This window comes from Cydia pomonella, chromosome 13, assembly GCF_033807575.1.
Source record: "Cydia pomonella isolate Wapato2018A chromosome 13, ilCydPomo1, whole genome shotgun sequence".
Lineage (NCBI taxonomy): Eukaryota > Metazoa > Arthropoda > Insecta > Lepidoptera > Tortricidae > Cydia > Cydia pomonella.
The window spans coordinates 18,280,737-18,303,844 of record NC_084715.1 but is presented as its reverse complement, the minus strand read 5'-3'; the positions used below and the strand labels follow the sequence as shown (position 1 = coordinate 18,303,844).

The 23,108-nt window shown below is 36.0% G+C and overlaps 1 protein-coding gene across 5 annotated transcripts in view; it reads left to right on the top strand.

The window, feature by feature from the left end:
• The window catches only part of LOC133524477 (calmodulin-A-like), a 356,565-nt gene that overhangs the window by 89,741 nt on the left and 243,716 nt on the right, over window positions 1-23,108 (top strand). The window contains exon 1 of one of the 5 annotated variants that reach the window (XM_061860513.1): window positions 15,155-16,047. The exons of 2 other annotated variants lie outside the window; for them this stretch is intronic. The gene's annotated coding sequence lies outside the window, so the exon portion shown is untranslated. Of the gene's footprint in view, window positions 1-15,154; window positions 16,054-23,108 lie in introns of those variants that run through there. 2 more of the 5 variants (XM_061860515.1, XM_061860516.1) reach the window with 2 other exon arrangements.

Sequence of the window (23,108 nt, the reverse complement as noted above, 5' to 3'; positions counted from 1 at the left end):
ACGCATAAAAAAAAATGCAAATCGATGAGTTTAGTCGTTTGGCATTGGCACACGCATACTAGAGGTCAAAACAAAATTTTTGACCCGCAGTTCCTAAAAAAATCCCTTAGGAGGGGAGTGCTGAGTCATTTTTTTTTGTATTAGTCACCTGCAATAATTTACGGGGTGAATATATAGGTCTTACTGAGCAACTTTTACTATAGGACCAACCCCGAATTCACGAAAAAAATTGGCTGTTTCATACATTTTGACTGTCTGACCTTGACATTTTCTATGGGAGAGTAATTTTTTTTTTGCGATTTCGAGATTGGTCCCATAGTAAAAATTGCTCAATATGACCTATAGTAAACACCCCTATAATGGAACAGGCACCAGTAATAGGATGGTATGGAAAAATCCTGTAGAATAAGTGTTTACCATCAGTTTTTAAACGCTGACAACATTTTACCATAAACAAGAGCCAAAGAGCGCCTTAAGTTTAATTTTTCAGTGATATTTGTTAGTTTGATAATTAATGACGCCATAAATCCCATGACTGGAGCAAAAAAACATAATTTTAATTGGTTAATAATATTGAAACCAATTGCAGTAGCTTTAGTTAAATACATTAAAAATATAAAGGACGAATTGGAAATTCCAATTTTAAAGCATAAAGCGGTACACATTTTAAAGATGTCGGTGAAATATCAAAAAAACTCCAATTTTTCTCTTAAATATCCCATGATTGGTGCCGTTAACAAATATATTCAGCCCGTAAATTATTGCAGATGACTATAAACCCATGTATATCTCTAGTATAGATTTTTCTTAGACTCATTGGAGTTATAAAGCAAGTAATATTTCCGGGACATTTCTAATGCCACATCACCAATCTAGACATTTTAGACTTAGACGCATCACAAAGATACGTGTAGAGAGAGAGAGAGAGAGTTCTCAATTTACTCTCGATTTAAGAGACATTCGCAGGCCGTTTGCGGCACATTTGCCAGATGTGGACGCACCTCTACGAGTAGAAACATCAAAGGCTTACAACAGTTAGATCAGCGCAAACTGTGACAAACAGGAAATGTCACGGAATTTGTAAATAAACAATTAAACAAACACTAAAAGGTATGTATAATATTTACAAACTGTGTGGGTGTCTTTTCTTGAGAAACATGCGTATATATCAAACCCCGTTATCAATATTGAAATTCATTGAAAATGAAGGGTTCACCGAATATTCGGTATCCGGCCACCGAATAACCTGCTAAAAGATTTCTCAAAAATTAATTAATTTAGATCGCGCTATTGCTCTAAATCGATGCAGTTTGCAACTTGTTTCTAGTAATAGACAGTCGTTTATAGGTAAGTAAACTGAATTCATCTGTAGTGATTATTGAATAGCGATACGTTACAATTTTCTTCGCAAGTATTTCAATATTTTTGTTGCGAGTGCTTATTAATTAACTTTCTTTTTTAAGAAGTCTTAGTGTTTAGTGCATATTGTATTCATAAATATCGTGCTAAATTACTATCCGGTATCCAGAAGGATACCTCGAAACTATTTGGTCTGCGGCCGGATATTAACAAACTATCTGGTATCCGGCCGTATAGTCAAAATATGGCCGGATAAGCCGGGTACCGGATAGTAACCGGATATCCGTTGCATCTCTAGAAATGTCCAGGTGTTTTTTTTATGGAATTTTCCCTTGATAGGGTAGGCCAAAATTCAATACAATTTTGCGATATAAGGTAAGTAAAACCCCTCTTAATATTCTATGTCAAGGTGTCGAGGAATGAATAATTCTAATATAGCCTCACCTTTTTCAAGCAATCCCACAAGACTCTGTTTTTTCAGGACCCTTAAGGGGGCAACTTGATAAAAAAAACATGGTACTTTGTTATTCAACGTGAGAACTCTTGAATTCCTTGTATTTTTTTACCTGATTTTTTATTTTGAACATTCTTTTATGTTTAGAATTAATTTGTAGGTAAAGTTAGAATATATTTATATATCAGAAAGGCTCATAAAGGCCGAAGTAACATATATTATTAACTATACTATAGTATTGAGTTATTTTACTTATATATCAGTAGACAAAACATATAAGCCGAGCAACAAGAAGTTATAGAGGGCGTGGAACACAATTATTTACTCCGTAACTTTGTTTGGACTAGTTAGGAGGTGAACATATCAAAAGTCCCCGGCCGTAGCGTAGCCCTTGAGCCGGGGTGGGGGGTGGGGATTTAAATAAAGCGAACAATACAACGATTCTTTAAAATAAAAATGGAACACTTCACGAACTTGCGACCTTTTGGAACACCATTAAACAATCGCTCTTATTAACCAACTCAACTACCGAAGCTTCCCATAAGCGAGCAATTTTTTCCATTCCTTCCCATTTTTACACGCATTAGCGAGGCGACGTCATCTTTCCAAAAAATGTTCCATCTTAACGGGATCGAAATCAACAGTAACAATGTACAGTCACGTCTGAAACACCGACACGATCGAAGTGCCAAAAATATGTATACACGACTTTATGACCCATATATTAGGGTAGTGTATACATATTTTTGGCACTTTGTCCGTATCGATATTTTCAGACGTGACCATACTAATCCATATTAAACTACTATATCAAACAGATATGCCAGCAATCGATACTACAAATTTTTAAATTACATAACAGGAAAATGGAAAAAAAAATCGAACTTCTGGAACACCGTTCCAATCGCTCACCAACTGAGCGAAGCCAAGTACAATTCATTTTAGATAATTAATTTAATTAATAATAAATAATAATAATTCAGCCTATACACCGTGTATTTTTTTAATTTGCGTTAATTTCAAGGATGCATTCCTGAGCTTAAATTAAGTAACTTTCTCAAAGACACCGGTATTCTAATTAACTCCATTTCGGAGATAATCAATATTTTATTTTTATCTTATAAAGCCCTTACGAGTGTGTACACTTACCTTAGGGCCCGTTCACATATTGATTAGTGTTTAGTACGGGTTAATACATGTGCTACTAAACGTAAGTACTATCTCGGACGATCGATGTTCGAAATGACATTGACATGTCACAGTTTGCAATTGTTTGATTGAGATAAATGTAATGCCCGTGCAACAACAACGCTATATGCAACATTTAATTACCTACTTTTTATAACAAAAAAAAATTTTAAAAAAAATATTTTTTTTTTGGTAAATAACTTTGTCATGTAGTTTCCTTGAACGTACTTACCAATACCCCGAAGTTAACGGAATTCAATAAAAACACGGTGTATACGTCCCAATGCTGGGTGCAGGCCTCATCTCATGTTCGAGAGGACTTGGGCTCTAGTTCCCACGCTGGCCCAATGCGGGTTGGGAGTTTCACATACATCTTTGAATTTCTTCGTGGATATATGCAGGTTTCCTCACCATGTTTTCCTTCGCCGAATAGCGTGAATATCAAATGAAATTCCGTACATATGTTCCGAAAAACTCATTGTTACGAGTCACGGGTTTAGTGACCTCCGGATTGAAAGTCGGACGTCATATCCACTGGGCTACCACCGCCTACCTCATTTAATACGATAATATTTTTTTGATTATTTTTCGTCCCGCCAACCAGAAAACATCAAGTTTTAATAGAATAAAAGTAGTACTTAAGCAAGTGCCAGTAATCGATTTGAAAGAAAGTGCAAAATCAATAACTGCATAAATGGGAGACATTTGCACTTTCCCACTATTATGGTTCCTTCGAGTGGGAGACGTATTCAGTGTTAAAAAATATTATGTTGATTTGATATTACTCTCAAGCTGAGCACATAACATATCGCTCGCACGCATACTGATGCGAGAGGGACGATATGAGATCAAATCAATGTTGTATTTTATTATTTTTAAGTTAAAAGCTTCTCTGATAAGTTTCAACTTAATTACTGTCTAGTACCTAACAGGTGGCTTAAATTAAAAGTAAGCACTTACAAGAAACGAATGTTCCGGCCGGCCGGTCGGCGACACCTTTTCGTAACTCATGAGGCCCTGGTACTTGCTACTTGCTAAATTAAATTTTTGGACAGTTTTTTCTCGATTTTGGCCACCGTAGCCTACGGAAACTAACAAGCAACGCTAAGCGGTCTTCGTAGTCTATGGGTGTTGCTATATTACGGGTGTCACATGCGTGTTTCTACTTATGAAGTGATTGTTTTTACTATGCAACCAAATGAATATTTTGTAAGTTGGCAGCAATGCACTTAGTTTAAAACTGTATTCGTTTTGATTTTCTTAGGTTGGTAGCCATTAATCGCAGTAACGTTATATCGATTAAAAGCACAAGAGCTGTTATGAGGAATAGACTATTATAGTTTATAGGAAATCGGTAGCCCATTTAGTAAAAATACAAGAAATTCTGATAGCACTTAATTTATTCGACTGGTATTTCTAACCAAAAAAACATGAGGGGAAATTACATTGACAGTGGCGCTAGGTGAGGAAACTAGGAACTAATTTTTTTTTTTTTAAACAAGACAGGTTTGACGTTCAGGAATGTAAAATTTAATCTAAACCTAATACTCCCACTAATTTTACATTGCATTACATCACACCGGTCTTGATACATTCAAACCATAATAAATATATCAGCTTAACAAAGTACTAGATCTCTATTGACACAGAACTTTTGTAAAGGCAGAGCTTTTGTCAAAAAATCAGCCAACTGGTTTGAACTTTGAACATATTGAACTTTTAACAATCCTTGCTCTACCTTCTCACGGATAAATTTATATTTTACATCTATGTGTTTGGATCGTTGATGTAACACAGGGTTGCTTATTAATTTTATAGCAGCTTGGTTATCCACCAACAGAGTCATATTATTAAGAGATTCACCTAAGTCTATTAAAAGTTGTCTAATCCATAAAAATTGTTTTGTGACTTCACAGGCTGCCATAAATTCAGCTTCCATTGTAGACAGGGCAATGGTTTGCTGTTTTCTGCTGGCCCATATAATTGGACCATTATTCATTAAGAAAATATACCCACTGGTAGATTTCCTCGACTCAGTGTCACTTGCATAATCTGAATCGCAGTAACCAACCAGATCTGAATTTCCTTTATACTCTATACCAATGTGTTTGGTTGCTATTAAGTATCTTAAAATACGTTTTACAGCTTTTACATGCTCTATGCTTGGATTATTGACATAACGACATACAAGATTTACTGCAAATGAAATGTCTGGACGAGACACCGAGGCCAGAAATAACAATGAGCCTACTGCCTCTCTAAAAGGAAAATTTACTGTCTCACCATCATTATTACAATTTGTTAATGACACATTTGGGTCTACTGGCGTAGAGCAAGAATGAGCATCTGACATATTAAATCTTTGAATGATCTGTTCTACATATCTCTTTTGAGTGATGCGAATGGCATATTCACTTTTAACTATTTCTAGTCCAACAAAGTAATTAAGATCCAAGATTCTTACACAAAAATTGGTTTTTAGAGCTTCAATAACTAAGTTTAATATTTCTTGATTAGAGCAAAATATGAGACCATCATCAACATATATAATTATAGTTACTTTAACATTATTTATGTAACTTGTAAATACACAATGATCAGATTCTGTTTGTGTAAATCCATAGGACTTGAGGAAATTGGTAAATTTTGCATTCCAACAACGAGACGCTTGTTTTAATCCATACAGAGATTTATTCAGCTTGCAAACTTTACCATTTTCTACATGCACGCCTAGTGGAATTTCCATAAAAATTTCTTCTTCAAGCTCCCCATACAAAAAAGCTGTTTTAACATCAAATTGAACAATTTTGTAATTATGCTTTGCAGCCAAGCTCAGTAAGACTCTGATTGAATCATATCGAGTAGTCGGGGAGAAGGTCTCTGTGTAGTCAACATTTTTAATTTGTGTGAAACCTCGAGCACATAGTCGAGCTTTATACCTCTCAATATTGCCTTCTCGGTCCTGTTTGATATTGACCACCCACTTTGATGTTATAGGCTTCTTACCAGCTTCTTTATCAACTATTGTCCACGTTTTGTTATCCTCGTGTGCCTTTAGCTCTTCATTGATTGCTTCCCTCCATTTCATTGCATCAGAGCTGTTCATTGCTTCCTCATATGTTGAGGGCACCGGGTATTCAGTAAAGTTGACTTCATCAAAATGGATATTCTTCCTCGGTCTCAGCAGTATAGGGGATCTCACTTCAGGTGTGTTAACTGTCTGAGCTGGTTCAAAAGTAATGTCACCATCATCATTGCAGCTCCTCAAACTATCATCCGCAGCTGAAGAAGTTTCAACTCTTGATGGAGTGGATATCGGAGTAGAAGTAGTCACAGGTACTAAGGGACTTTCACTATTTGACTCTTCTATTTCAATCTGAGCAGGTTTGTTCACAATGTTGTCACTGCAAGTTTCATCAAATATAACATCACGTGTCACTTTTATCTTCTTGGTATTTGGATCATACATCCTGTAATTTTCATTTTCATAACCAACTAAGTACAGTTTGTTACTTTTCTTTTCAAGTTTTGTTCTACATGCATCAGGAACATGCACAAAACCACAAGATCCAAATATCCTAAGGTGTTGCAAATTTGGTTTTTCCCCATACCAAATCTCAAATGGTGACTTATCTGGTGTTTGTGTTGAAGTGGTCCTGTTCAGTATATACACTGCACATCCGACAGCTTCTGCCCACAAACTCATTGGCAGATTGCGGCTATAAAGCATTGAACGTGCACTTTCAACAATTGTACGTAATTCTCTCTCTGCGCGAGAGTTTTGTTGTGGCGTATAAGGTGCTGTGCATTCATGCTGGATGCCATTTTGGTTAAGGTACTTCTTAAACTCATTGTGCACATACTCCTTACCATTGTCAGTATGCAGGATGCGTATGTTGTGGCCGAATTTGTTCCGTATAATGGCATTAAAAGTCTTAAAATGTTCCAAAACCTCACTTTTATGCCTCATAAAACATACATATAAAAAGCTTGAGGCTGCATCTTTAAACAAGACAAAGTACACCATACCTTGCACAGATGATTCACTCATAGGTCCACACACATCACTGTAGACTAGGTCTCCAGGACACTGCTCACCTCGGCGTGAAGTATGGAATGGGAGGCGGCTTTGTTTCCCATACATGCAGCCTTCACATACAAATTTTTCATTATTTATGTCTTTACACTGTATAAGTTCACTTTTCACCATTTTTTGTATTTCTTTCACATTTAGATGTCCGAGTCTCTCGTGCCAAACCTTAAGATTGTTCACTGGCACATGCACTGTATTACAACTTGCACTTGTCACAACTTCAAAGTTCATCACATATAAGTTATTAGACTTTTTAGTTGCACTCAGAACTATTTTATTGTCTTTGTAGATAAGGGCAGAATTGTTCTTCTTAATGATTACATAATTATAGTCCATTATTGCACCCTCTGAAAACAAATTCCTCTTCAGTTCAGGTACCCATAAAACACTCTTTAGGATATTTTCCTCCCACTGGCCGTTCAAGCATTTCTTTATAAGTATGGTACCTACTCCACATACTTTCAGGTTCTGTTTGTTTCCTAGTTTCACATATCTGTTGTCATTATCACTGTATAGATCTAGTTTCAAAAAGAAATCCCTTCTAAAAGTTGTATGCACTGAAGCGCCGCTATCGAGCAGAAAAACATCTTCAGATTCCTCTGTTAAGTTTAAACACTGTTCCATGTGAAATGCCAACATATTACTATCTGGCTTGTTGTATGATTTCTTTTTAGACCTACAATCTCTGGCGAAATGCCCCCGCTTGTTGCAGTGATAACAAATGAAGCGATGACGCTTATCTTCATCATTGTGAGAACTGGATTTCTTTTTCGGTTTCGCTTTTTCTTGCGTAGTTACAAGTGCTACGTCAGTCTTTTCTTCTACCGTTAAGCTGGCTTCCTCGTCCATCAACCGAGCCGTCAGATTTTGTAAGGTTTGCTGAGATGAATCCAGTGACAGCCAGGCCTGTCTAACAGAGCGGTACTGAGAAGGTAAAGTACTTATGATTTTTGTGATTATGGCTGTATCACTAATCTTCTCATCACAATCTTTCAGTTGTTGCGCTAAACTCTCCACTTTAGATATGTGCTGCGCCATACTATCTGACGGGTTCATTTTATATTGGTAAAATTGCTCATGAACTAACATTTTGTTAAATTCTGACTTCTTTTCGTAAATTGACTCAAATTTCTCCATAATCTGCAACGCACTGTTACAGTTTTCCACAAGCGCGATTTGCCGGTAATCCATGGCGGACGTCATAATGAACATCGCCATGCCGTCGTTTTTGAGCCATGATTCCTTGTTGTTCTCTGGTTCTGGCTTAGATATATCAATGCCCTTCGCTCTCAGCGCACATTTAATTTGAAATTTCCATTGACGGAAGTTATTACCATCGAAATGTTCCACATTCATCTTGAGTCCGCCGAGATCCATATTTTGAGGTTATTCTAACAATGACTTGGTAATCTTTACTTTACCACTGTACCGAGTCCGCGCACTGCTCTTTGTGTTTTTATTAAATGGCTGGGCCCATAACCTATTATAGTTTATAGGAAATCGGTAGCCCATTTAATAAAAATACAAGAAATTCTGATAGCACTTAATTTATTCGACTGGTATTTCTAACCAAAAAAACATGAGGGGAAATTACATTGACAGTGGCGCTAGGTGAGGAAACTAGGAGCTAATTTTTTTTTTTTAAACAAGACAGGTTTGACGTTCAGGAATGTAAAATTTAATCTAAACCTAATATAGACAATATAGACTTTTTTTGAAACCTTTTATGTATGTTCTTATATTCGTGTTAATGAATGCATAAATGACAGATAACAGTAAAGGAGTAGGAAAAGGTAATTATATCCATATCAATCACATAGTGTGTAACATGGCAATCCTGCATGGTGCAGTCACCACGCGCACTGCCCGGTAATAAAAAAAAGCGGCCAAGTACGAGTCGGACTCGCCCATGAAGGGTTCCGTACCATTTTGCAATTTACGCAATACATAATTTTATTGGATGAAAAGGGGTATTTAATTAAAACCAACGGCGCGAGAAACCAAATTGTAGTGAACTTACCCGGAAAAGTCATCTCGCGGTCGTCTGTTCTCATTGGTCCGTGAATGTGGGCAATGGAGGGCATGTCGAACTTATCGTTCGTGCCAGTACGGTCACGGCTGAAAATATCGATACGGACAAAGTGCCAAAATATGTATACACTACCCTAATACATGGACCGTGTATACATATTTTTGGCACTTCAATCGTGTTGATGTTTTCAGACGTGACTGTTCATTATATACCAACAACTACGAGCAAAATGCACGCATGAATTATAACAAAATAACGTCACGTAACGATTCATTTTGGCATCGAAATGTATGTTTGAATTAGCTTCTTTGTTCGCAGACCGCATTTTAACTTTTCAAACACCTACATGATGTTGCTTTCAGTACTATTCGTAGGTACATACTTATTAGCATAGAGAAATAAGTAAGCATAGAGTGCTCACTCTCACACGTAATAAGTTTACGTAGCCTCAGATACCAAAGCTAAAAAAATATTGCGTTTTTTTAAATAAAAAAAATGTTTTTGCTATATTTCGTTTGTTTTATAAGGTGGAACAATATAAACCAATTTCAGCCCTAGTTATACCTCAAAATAAATTTTGAAGTGGAAAAATTACTGTCTTGGGTGAGACTTGAACTCACGGCCTCTGAATCGATACTCCAGCGCTCTGCCATCTGAGCCACCAAAACCTCACCCACAGGCACCAAATTTTCCACCATATGGGTCTAGGAGACCCTAGCAACATCTACCGTAAGAACGTTACACTTCTTAGATGGCTACCGGAGTTCCAAGTCATATTGGAAATTCACCAGTAACGATGTGCTAACGATGTGTAGTTTTAAAAAAGAACGAAACTCCATTTGTATGGGAAGGTGAAATTCGGCTGAGCTTGCCTATCCAATCCTCTTAAGATCCAATCTAAAAAAAAAATCTAGACGTGGATGTACTAGTTCGCCTTTCAACTGTCGACTCGCCCGTGCTTCGTATGTTATTTGAATAACAAACAAGCGCTGACTCTTTCCATTATTATTATTGTATAATCGCCGGAGAATCTTCCTGATGGTCCTATATTGGATTATTATTATATTTTATGCAACACACCATTAAGTCTAAAAAAGTCTAGTAAATAAAGAAGATTGACATCGCGAGAATCATCAATGTTATCAAAGATATTTTATAACTCCGTATAATAAATTTAATAAAGTCTAAGAAAAAACCGTGCCTCGATAAATCAAGAAAAAAATATGCATCTATTTGAATAGATGGCGATACACCTTATACATATATGGAGGTTGCTCGTCTTGAAACTCTTGAATATTCACTAGTCTCTGATTAATACTCAATTCAGGCCTTTGCCCATAATCCCTATATTTGTCCGAGATTTCACATAATTTTAATACCTACGTATTTCGCAAAGCTGGAATACTAGTGCTCTTACTAATTTAGATTCCAAAGTGTTTTCCGCAATGAAAACTTATTTCATTCTAAATCTCGTCACGCGTAAAACTTAGCTCTTATAATTTTCCACACTCTGTAAAACAAATTCTTCTTCTTTGTCGCAGCGCCATCTATTCGATTGTAACCAAACTGCTACAAACATTTCCTCGTTTGCTTCCGGGAATGCGCGCTGTATAAGTGCATTGAGTTAGCTTGTAGTATGACTACCCTACGATAGATGGCGCTATGAGTAAAATATTGTGAATAATGCACCGTGATCATTTTCTTTTATAGTTAGGTCTAAAAGATTTGTGGCATTTTGGCATGCAAGTGGTTTCTTATCTATTCTGGTCTATTTTACGAGTATTATTATATTGGTTATCGTTATTTAAATAAATACGTTTTTGTTTGTTCATAAAATGTAATAACTAATCTTGGTTTTAAATTTCCAGGTATGTATTACCGGCTATTGGGGTCTGTCACACACATAACATAATAGTAAGTTATAATCATCTATCAATAGGTATACCTTAAAAGTCAGAATCTCTTCGAGTCTTGGATCAGAGTCAGTCGTTCGTCCTATGTTTTTCAAGATCAGTCGTAAAAGTAAGCTTTTTTGTAAATAAAAATAATGTTTCTTTTATTTTAGAGCCAGAACATTTTCATGTAAGCCGTGTGCACAGATGTTAAATGTTGTCATAAAGTTGCGTCTAGACCATTTTATATGCCTTAAATATGAGAGAGCCTTGTCTCTGGCACAGAATTTTATTTAGTTTAAACGATAATAATAGATAAGTAAAATTATGCCTACCAACATGGATGCTCGACTTAACCCAAATTAAATAAATAATAATGGATACCAAACATTTTTTTTTATCGAGGAAGCTAAAGAGGAAGTTTTTTGTTTTTTATGGGTATTATTCTGATTTTACAATTTGTCAAAGGTTTGATATTTTTATGATACGACCTTGAATCGACTCGCCAGAATGTTTTGCGTGCTCCAATATCAATATGAAATCAAAACTATAACACTTTTTATCTACACGTATCAAAAAACCAAGTTCAAAAACTGCAAAATATGGCCAGCATAAAGATAAACTGTTTTGTTACTCAAACAACCATTTTTTTTTCTGTGAAAATGCCATTATTGCGGAATAATAACGTCAATATCGATTTAATAATTACATTTATGTTTCGAACATCTTTAAAAACAAAGGAATTTGATTCAACCGCATTGCTAGTATCACTAGTATCAGTCAAGATGTTTTATTAAATGTGGGATCAAATGCCGTAATGGCGGTCGTAACATGTCTGTATATAATAGTAGTTTATGTGACTGCTACATAATAAAAGGCATTAAAATACACGAGTGTGGGCTTAAGAAACGAACGAAGTGAGTTTCTTAAAAGTATCACACGAGTCTATACTCATATTATAAACTTTTTATGATTTATTCACTAACCCAAATTACAGCCAACGTTGGGCCATCGTTGCTCTCTTGGCGGAACTTGCGGATATGTGGTGGTGTCACCAAAATATTTTTATCGCTCATTTTACACGTAACTTTTGCTATAGTTGCTTTAAAAACAACAAAACATATTCATTTTATACTTAAAACTAATTAAAACATAAACTGTGCGTCAAATGGCGGTAAATGAAAACTTTTTTCACGCATATCATGCATTCGTAGTTTTTTATTTTTATTCGGGGGCCTATTTTCGTATCATATGATACAAACTAACATGCAAGTTATCTCAAAATTGTATGCAAATGACATTTCATTTCGCAAAAATGCATATCGAATTCTCGACTGATACTAGAATAGAGGTCAAATCGAATTGGATTTTTTTGAATGACCTACTGAGTATATAAAAAAAACAACAGGCAAACTTAGCAAATAAAATTTTGAAGTTGAAGTTGAAACTTGACTTGTGAAGTGGAATATTACCGCAGGAAAGTATTATTCCGTTCCTTGTTTTTGAATATCTACATGCAAAAGTGAAATGAGTACTTACGGGTAAAACTAACTACAAAAACTATACCTACTTCATACTACATACAAAAAACATTAAATTTCTCTTAAAAACTGCACCTAAAATACACGCTTTTATTTCCGTACTGCTCCTTACCCCTCAAAGGTTAGGGCTCGTTGAAAATAATGAAAATAATCTTATGAACCTAGACTCGAGGGGTAACAATGTAAGTTAGAAGCTATTGAAGAGTTTTACTATCCACATCCTGGCGCCAACTCAGATCAGGTCAATGTACCAAAGTTTTATTTGGATAAGACTATCTGAGTAGCTTAAAATATAATTGATTACCTTGTATGTTACTTATCAGTTTCTTACATAAGCTCGTCAATTCTCTACTAATTCATACTAATATTATAAACGCGAAAGTGTCTCTGTTTGTCTGTCTATTACCTCTTCAAGGTAAAACCGTGGAATTTTGTATGGAGATAGTTTTACTTGTGAGTTACCAAACATTTTTACCCCAAAAATCGAATTTGATGTAGTTATGAAGCAATAACAACATTATCACAGACAAGAAATTTGTTGTAACAACAGTTTATCGTAGTGTTGGCCATTATTTACGGATTTTGAAGGCATAATAGAGCGTTTATGATATGGGTGTAGATAAAGCAATGTATGTAACTGTACATAATTAAACATTACAACACTTGTTCTCACACTCGTCATCCCTTAATAAAACTTATTTATTTCGTTTCATAAACCCACACGCATATTTTAATGACTTTCATTATGTAGCAGTCACATAAACTGCTATTTAAATCTCAATACCGCTCCTACAATATATTGTTAAACACGGCTTCCATTTCGGCCGAGGTCAGCGTTCATTTGTTTCTATTAAGTTGACGAGCCACCTGCTCTATTGACTGAGAAACGGGAATACTACGTCCACACATGCATTTAATTGTCTAGTAATAGGCCTTATTGCAACGACATAAATTTCAATTTATTTATTTGTAATTACTGGCTCATAATGGTTAGTAAATATTGCTCTACAACACTGCAAGAAGCAAAAGTGGAAATGGGCAGATTATGTGGCTCGCATGCAGGAGGACAGATGGGCAAAACAAGTCACGACAAGGAAAGGACCGCCTGGCAAAAGGTACCAAGGAAAACCTCTAGAAAGATGGATAGACGAAATAAAGAAAATAACAGGCAATAACTGGATGACCACGGCAATTTGACGTGCCCTTTGTTCCTTGTACCTTGGGCCCCACCATAGGGAAAACTGTTTAGATATGATTTGTCTGTGCTGGCTTGTTCAATGCTACATAAGATATTTTTATAAATAAAAAGAGATTAGTTTCAGTTTGTTTTTAATAAAGGTAATAATAATAAATAAAAGGATTAAATAATAATAATAATTTAGCCTATACACGACCCACTGTTAGGCCCTCATGCAGGTTGGGGACTTCACATACACCTTTCAAATTCTCCGCGGATGTATGCAGGTTTCCCCACAATGGTTTCCTTCACCGAAAAGCTAGTGGTCAATATCAAGTGATATGCCGTACATAAGTTCTGAAAAAGTGATAAGAGCCGGACTTGAACCCGTGACCTTCGTATTGAAAGTCGGACGTAAGATCCACTCGGCCACTACCGCTTCTTAAACTATTGTTTTTAAACGATAGTTAAACTTTTTTTCTTTAATAAGGTGTTTTCGGATATTTTAAAATGAACACTAACATGATATGGGTGATTTACATTTTCTTTACTTAAACATGTATATCGATTAATTAGCACCCTGCCAATAATTAATTAACCATAAATCCGTTTCTAATCAGATTGAGAAAGCGATCGGGTAAATAGCGACCCTTCTAAACGGTGCTATAATTCAAACAAAACAATTAGGTACAGTACCCTCTAATTGACCAAATAAACCAGTCTGTCCATTTCACACTTTCCACAGGTCTAAAATGTACAAGATTGCCTGTCAAAAGTCGAAAACCACACCTCGTGCCAGCTGCGTTGCTGAGTGTAGACCATTTCGGCTTCACATCTCTGTTTCTACTGTTTTATCTTTGCCCTGTATTTGCAATAAGTATGTGTTATTTGATTTGATGTGTTGTCTGAATAAATGATTTCTATTCTATTCTATTCTAAAACGCTACCAAAATCGGAATAATAACATTAGATGTATTGAATTCAGAAATTGCATTATTTATTTGCTTTTCTAACATATATCAGGATATATCATAAGTTATGCTTATGACCAAATACGGTATCACCGAAATGAGCTTTTAAGAGGAAAGTATAGCACACGATCGTCCATACAAAAATAGAAAATATTTTCCATTCCTCATGATTTTTTAGTATGTCATTGACACAAAAAAAAGTTTTTAAAGGTTTTTCCTTTTTTTTTCAAAATTTGCAAACAAAAAACAAACGTTTTTTTTTCAAAAAGCGAAACCTAGGCTGGTTTTAGTGTCATGCGGACCGTCAGTACGGATCGCTCCGCACCGGACCAATATGTATTATGTTCAGGGAGCGTATAAGGGCCTCCGCTAGCGGACATGAACTTCATACAAATAGTCGGCGTGGATCGCTCCGTACTGATGGTCCGCATGACACTAAAACCAGCCTAAACCTAGAATATATTATTATGAAGCGATCGACATCAAAATCAAAGTGATTTGTTAAGATTTAATTAGTGGAAACCGTTTTCTCCCTAAATGGAATTTCATAGAAAAAAGTAGTTATTTCGATAGGATCGCAAAGCTAAATTCCCTCTTAATTATTTCCAGTTCGCTAATTTTAGGTTTAGGGCGCGTTGAAGAAGCTTGAAGCTCAAAAGTGGTCACGTTTTTTTCATTTATAGTCTGCGGCTTACGCACTTGTGAAATGTTAATATAGCTACACTCGCACATGACGGCTTCTCTTATACAATAACCATAAAAATTTCGTTAGCGCGATGTAGAAATCGCCGCTCCTGGTACAGCGCCATCTATCGTGATATTTGGTAAACCTTTTTATATAAAAACACTACGAACGCGAACTAGGTACCGATTAATTAAAGCTAACGTACCCGCTAATGCTCAACTTTACACCTACGAAATAAAATCGGCGCAGGCTCCAACTGGATATCTTGATCCATTCCGATTTAAAAAGGTCTAATGCCAATATAATTTGAACCACAGTTCAACCCTAAAGTGTGAGCTAGACACGCAGTGATTTTCATCACGTTGACGTAACATAGGTAGCATCCGAATAGGCATTTTGCGCGCGCAGCTTAGCGTGGACCTATCACTTCGCCGGCAGTAACCAGCCAGGCCACACGCTTTCCTGTCTTTCAAGTAAACATTGCAACCCCCCCTCTCAAAAACAAAACACTACCCAGGCTGGTTTGCAAACGTGCATCTTTCCAGACTTTCTTGTGACTTTGGATAACGTGAAGCAATATTCGTGTTATTATTAGTTTAGTGATCTTTCTTGGTTGTTAGTAAAGTTACCGGTTTGACGCTGTTGTGTGAGAGAGGTGTGAGTATGTAGATAAAGCAGTTGAGATAAGCGCTTACGTAAGGCCAGAACTGGCCGCTGAAAGCGCTCCTTGGGGATGCGGTTATCAGATTTATTTATAGGGAAAAGATTTATCCAGTAAATCGTAGGAAAGCAGATTAATGCCCGAAGGATTAGTCGGACGGAAGGATAACTTGTTTTTTTGAAGGAAAAATAATACATTTTGATGATGAAAACGTGATTGCTCGTTCTGTGTTTATAATTATAACAGTAGATACGTTTATATTTAATTAGGTCAAGCCTCCTTGATCCTCAATAATCTTAATGGTTCTGCGGTGGCAGCATGGTTCCATTTTTATCACTTGTCACTATGCCCATCACTTTCGCGCTTACATACTTGTTAAAACGTGACAGGCATGGTGACAAATGATAAGGAGCCGACTATCTCAGCCATATAGGTTAGGGTAAAAATAAAAAGATTCATGTTCGTCAGGACAAACATTGACAAATTAAGGAGAAAACAACTCGGCATAGTTTTAAGCATAGCTACCTAATTTTAATTTATAAGTATATATAAAAGGGCCATAATTTGCAGTTCACAACAAAAAAAATTCAGCATTAGCAAATACAAACTAAATTTACTACATTGGTGGCTATGTATAACTATTTTGACCACACCAACTGGTCAAAGCCCTTTTAATTGTTCAAAAACTAATGAAAAGTTGCATTTTATCCCCATGTGGGGCAAAGTAATCAGATGCAAATTTTGATTTATTTCCTTATGTAAGCTGGTAGAATTGATATTTAAATGATTTTTTTTATAACGTCCATTGTACAGTTGTTGTACGTTGACAGTATTCTCCTCGCGTTGGTGTAATGAAAAAGTATTTTTATCATAGTCGTTTCTACCATATTTGGGTGTTACCCGGATATTAAGGTTTCATGTTTAAAGTATAATGGTGTATTTAAATAATAATAATATTCTCTTTATTTATCTTGTGTCTTAGATTAGGCATTTTATAATATGTAATAATAATAATATTATTATTATTTAAATACACCATTTCCATAAGTTATACTTAAGATACAACTGATGTTGTAACTTGTCATTAAGGTTCAAATTTGCATGATTTACATCGTTAAAACCAGCATGCTCACGTTTACACGACAATTTTCGATTCTACTATAAAAATACTGCCTAAAATAATATCAATATATTTTATAATATAATCGTTTTTACACTCATTAAGCATAATATACACAAGAGCAGTGATGGGTCACTTTATATGGATATTTTAATAAAATATGGCCTATTGCTAACCGAGAACGAGGCCTTTTTAGTCAAATTAAATTTTACAATATAAGGTTAATACGAATAAGTGTGGCATACAGTTAAGAGTCCGCATCAAGCTCGGTTCTCCATACAAACGTAGTTACGCTCTCATTTTAAACGACTAGCTTGATTGATGTTCAACTTTGTATTTACTTACGATAGTTTAAGGTTTATCTAGTCCTGTAATTAGTTTATGTAGCTTCAGATACTATGATTAAAAAAATACAGCGAGCTTAAGTTTTACATACAAAACTGGTTTTTGCTCTATTTCATTTGTTTTATAAGTTGGAGCTATATTAACTTTATTAAGTTACAGGCATAGATATACCTCATGTCTTTGTATGGACAAAGTTTCATTATAATCCAACGTGTAGTTTTAAAATGAGAACAAAACTCAGTTTGCATGGGAAGGTGAAATTCGGCCGGCTTGCACACACACATATTTTGGCACATTGGGGCCTGTTTACACATCTTCTTATATTTTGCTACTTATTACCAGGCCCGGATTTAGTGACCTAGGCACTTGTTATCGCACTTGGAATTTCGGGGGCCCCCTTCTCCATCTCAAGACCATTGTCAGGTTGCCTGGGCCCCTAGGCCCGGGCCTTGTAGGCCTAAGCGGAAAGCCGGCCCTGATTATTACTTGCGTTTAGTAGTGTAGTATCTATTTCAGTCTATAAAACATTTTACTTTAAAGATGAAATTGTTCAGGTCACCTTGTGACGGCAAGACCAACAACTGTTAGTTATTCCATCCATTTGTCTATGTGATTTGTTGCGTTCAACGCGAAATGGAAATTTCAATATGGTTTAATTGGCAAGAGCAATTTAAATTAGTTTCGAAGTTGAAACTATCATCGCGAGTGATTTGAACACCAGCCCGCGTAGCCAACATGCCAATCGTTAAGAGGATACGGGAGCCAAGATTTAAATATTTTAGGTGAATATATTCGCCTCGCTAACGAAAGCGGCTCCTAAAACTAGTGCGACAAGGACAACTCTAGGTTAGGTTAAAAATCCTGCGTAAAAATCTCAAAAAACGATGTATCGTACTCGACTGTTTCTTCCTCCAAAACTTAACCAAATGTTACGAAATTTTGAGATCTAAATGGAAGTGAATTGATCTGTGTCGGACTGTTTTGCTTTTTAGGCTAATTGATGTCAGTTTTGAATACCATGCTTCTCTTTGCGGTCTAGTTGGTTTAGCGGTTGTTGCGAAAATTTGAAGTGCACTAGCGCCTTAAGAAACAAAATGTCGATAAAAAGCAAAACAGTCCGACACAGACATTAATAACAATAATCTGTGTTGAAAAAAATCATTGCTTAGCTTCAAAAACCACGGAGGAAACAGTCGAGTACCTTTGTATGGAGAAATGTCCACTCCTGTTGCCTCTTAACACTCCGTAGCGTTAATCATCTCTCTATCACTCGTCCATATTAGTGCGACAGTGACGGTTGCGTTTCGTTCGCTACGGAGCGTTAGCGATTTTCATATTGGCTAAGCGGGTAGTAGCCTTACCACGACTGCTTTAGTCAAACTGACGTATTCGTAGTCTGCGTAACTTACTTTCTATACACTTCGCTTGCACTCGTACGCACATTATTTGTAAACCGAAACTTCAGTGAGACATTACTGAAAATACAGATTCGGCGCGGCTAAAAGTGTCGGCAGTTATATGGCCGATATGATAAGATATGATTCATTTATTGTCATTTATAACTGTGTACCTATAATATAGAATGAGATCGCACGTCAAAATACAGAAAAAGTCCAACAGTTTGCCTATTTCCATTTCATTTCTTTATGCCGAAACTTGCCGATACCTCGGCCGGATTCTACTTATCGTTTATCCACTATAATACTAAAGGGGCCCATTGATTACCAGTTCGCCGGACGAAATCGGCCTGTCAGTTATTTACGATAGTCGACTTTTGCGAATAACTGACAGTGAAATGTCCGGTGAAATGGTAATCAGAAAGAACCCTTTAGAAATATTTGGATATTTGAATACCCAAAGCGAGCCGCACTTATACGAGTATTTTAAAACTATAAAATCTAATGCCAATACTATGTCAATATTCATATCGTATTATACCTACTCAAAAGTATTGGTATTATATTAAACAACTTGATGACTGATGATTTTATTTATATCTCTCTATTTCAAATTGCGGACATAATACCAGATCGAATGGCATATCTATTAGTCAATCATAGGCCTAAACAGATACCTACGTAAAAATGGTGCAAGGTACTAAATATACATATTAAACTTTTTTTATAATAAATATATAAACTGAAAACTGCCTCGCTGCTTGACAGGGTGCGCGGGAGTGGCAACAGCATTTTAAGCATGATAGCCAATAAGTTTGATTGTCTTTCTGTGCAAAATGAGCCACAGGACCAAATCACTTTTATTATTATTTTTTTTAATTTATTATTAGCGTCAGTAAACTAACATGTAGATTAGGTTCAAAACTAACAATTATGTGGACCATTATGTTGTCTATAATAAATAAATAGATTGATTGATTGATTGATAAAACTATGTTAACGGATTATGTCGCGTAAAATAAACTGAAAAATACTTGTATGCCCTCGAGGATGATGAAATTGTATGCATTCCTAAAATTATAGGTACTGAAATATTATCTACATATACGAAGAGTTAGAAACAGAAACTACGTTTATAAATTCTTAAGTCTCACAATTTGCTAAAATCGAAATTTGCTTTTCCTTTGAATTGACGACCGTTCTGGCCTAGTGGGTAGTGACCCTGCCTATGAAGCCGATGGTCCCGGGTTCAAATCCTGGTAAGGGCATTTATTCGTGTGATGAGCATGGATATTTGTTCCTGAGTCATGGGTGTTTTCTATGTATTTAAGTATTTATAAATATTTATATATTATATATATCGTTGTCTAAGTACCCTCAACACAAGCCTTATTGAGCTTACTGTGGGACTTAGTCAATTTGTGTAATAATGTCCTATAATATTTATTTATTTATTTATTTAATATTTGAATGGGGCTATTAAGAACGACTTTCGATAATGTACTTCAGCCGTCGTGAAATTAGATTAGGTCACAGAGGGCTCGTATTTTTGATCAATACACGAAAGTACTGAAAACTGGATTAGAAACAGCACAGAGCAGAATACTGTATTTATCGGATCCAAAAACGACTTTTGCATTAAATACCGTTCCCAATATACATTGCTATGACTTTCGTTTATTTATTTACAATAACAATATACATAATGGATATATACAGAGGATTACTATGACTAGTTTAAATCTAAAATAGGCCCTTGAGGCATTGTACCAAGGATGCTGGCGGTATTTTCCCGTTGTATGGGAATACTGATACGTTGTGCGAGGAAGCCGCGAGCTCTTTGGTCCCTAGTTACGTCAACCAGACGCTTCGCGATTTCTGCAAAAAACTTTTGCACGCTGGGACCGCATGGACCTAGAGTTGATAATACATTATTTTATAGTCTAATTAAAACTTTATGCGAACCAAATAAAGTTGCATTTCTTTTGTTTCCTTGCTTTCTCAATCAAACAAACGTTATTCATCCCAATTTACTATACAGCAAGGCTCAAATTAAAAATAGGATTATTTTATATGGCAGGTCTCACAAGGCTAAAGATTCGGTAGCCAGAGAATCAATGTATCTAATTAGATATGAATGAATAATTCGTTTCAAAATTAAGGTATTGGGTTTAGCACTAGAATCTGAATACCAAGTCTCAAGTTTTACAATTTGTCGGACCAATTAAGGCTCAAAGAAGGTTCCATTTAAATATTTGCCTAGAAATTGTAGGATCCCAAAGGAATTTCATGGAAGACATCACCCGGCCATTTATGCGAAAAAATTGCGGCTATTTCTCAGCCTAAATCATGAGTGATTTCATTGGATTGTACTGTATTTTTGATTGATTGCCTTTTTGCGGGTTTTTGTGATAAAGGCTCACGCTTGATCCGTATCCCCCTCATAGTGTAATTTATAGCCACGTTACTTACATGCCTACTATCTAGTGCATTTAGATTATTATCAGTAACGAACGTCTATCAGGTACCTAAGGCCGTCTATGAGGTACCTTAGGCCGTCTATCAGGTACCTAAGACCGTCTTTCAGGTACCTAAGGCCGTCTATCAGGTACCTAAGACCGTCTATCAGGTACCTAAGACCGTCTACAAGCTTTTCTGCTTCTAACTCTTGCGTTTGTATACATAATCCACTTACAGAAGGTCGGAGAAGAAGGAGCGGCGAAGCTCTTCCATTCTGATTGTGTCTGAGTGAAGTTCGTGTAAAATTACGAGACTTGTTGCCCTCTTGTACAGTCTTCCCAACCAAACATGTACATACATATATGTCGGTCTTCTCCACGTTTATCTTTGTTGACTAGACTTAAATATCCCGGGATATGGACCGCGATTTGATTACCTTTTATATTGTTTTCGAGCTCCCGATAATTCTACTCGGCTACATGCATCTTGTTCACGGATAACTGGATATAGAGGGTGGATGTCAAAGTTGTGTAGACCAACACAACTACAGTACAAAAGAAAATCACGATCCATATCCCGGTCGATTCAAGTCTAGAGAAACGAACCTTGAATTTTACGGCGCTTACGACGTCTGGTCGCGTGGTACAGGTTGTGGTTACGACAATTTAATTGTTTAGTATGGTTTCTCTATGGTAATAATAACTCAATATTACCACGTGCACATTTCTCGCTTGCTTAAGCGCGTCTAAAGAGCAACTGTACAGTTTATATAGCGCTTAAATGTTCGAACGCCTATAACCTATCTGCGGTGGCAGCATGGTTGCTTATTATCACCTATCATTATACCTGTCACTTTCGCACTTACATACTTATTAGAACGTGACAGGCATGGTGACAGGCGATACAAATATCACCGTACTTAGCCCGCTGGAGTTATAATACCATTGCTTAAAAGGAATACTTAATTGGAACTCTGCTCCAAATCTAGAATAATTCTTTCAATACAAAAAAGACAATAACTTTCAAAGGAACTGTGATAGGATGACAAATAAGAATGATTTAATATAATTCATCGTTATTAAATCGTCCGCCCGTCTTGTCCACGGCCCGATTGGAAAATTCAGTTTTCTCAGCCGTTTTTTAATAAAATCCGCACAAACGATCTTGCCGGCCGACTGAGGAATGATAAAATTAATTTCCTTTTTGCATTTTTTACGAGAAACTTTCTTGGCAACGTTGTCAAAAGTGTTTCAGTCCTGTTTTAATATTAAATTTAGACAGCTTAACGTTTAGCATTAAGATATGTAAATACATTATACTATATACAGTCAGCAACAAAATTAGCGGATGAAACAATGCACCAAAAGTATCTGTTATTCCGGATACCTTTTTTAAATGTAGAGTAATCTCTAAAATTCAAGTCCATAAATATATCTTTTACAGGCTATATTGTTCTTCATATACTATCACTTTTTGTTAAGCTGTTACAGAATGGTAGATATTTTTGAAGCGTTGTTTGATCCGCTACTTTTGATGCTAATTGTTAGTCCTTCATAATACGATTTTGTTGACGTTGTATCAACAAACAATAAGTATAAAAATTCCTTTCAAACATTATTTTCTAATACTCTGCCAAATATAATGGAAAAGTCATTTCAATGTCGAAGTCGTGAAAATGTGAAAACTTTTAAATTTGTTCACGAATTTTTGGCACAGTTCTCGAAATTGTAGTT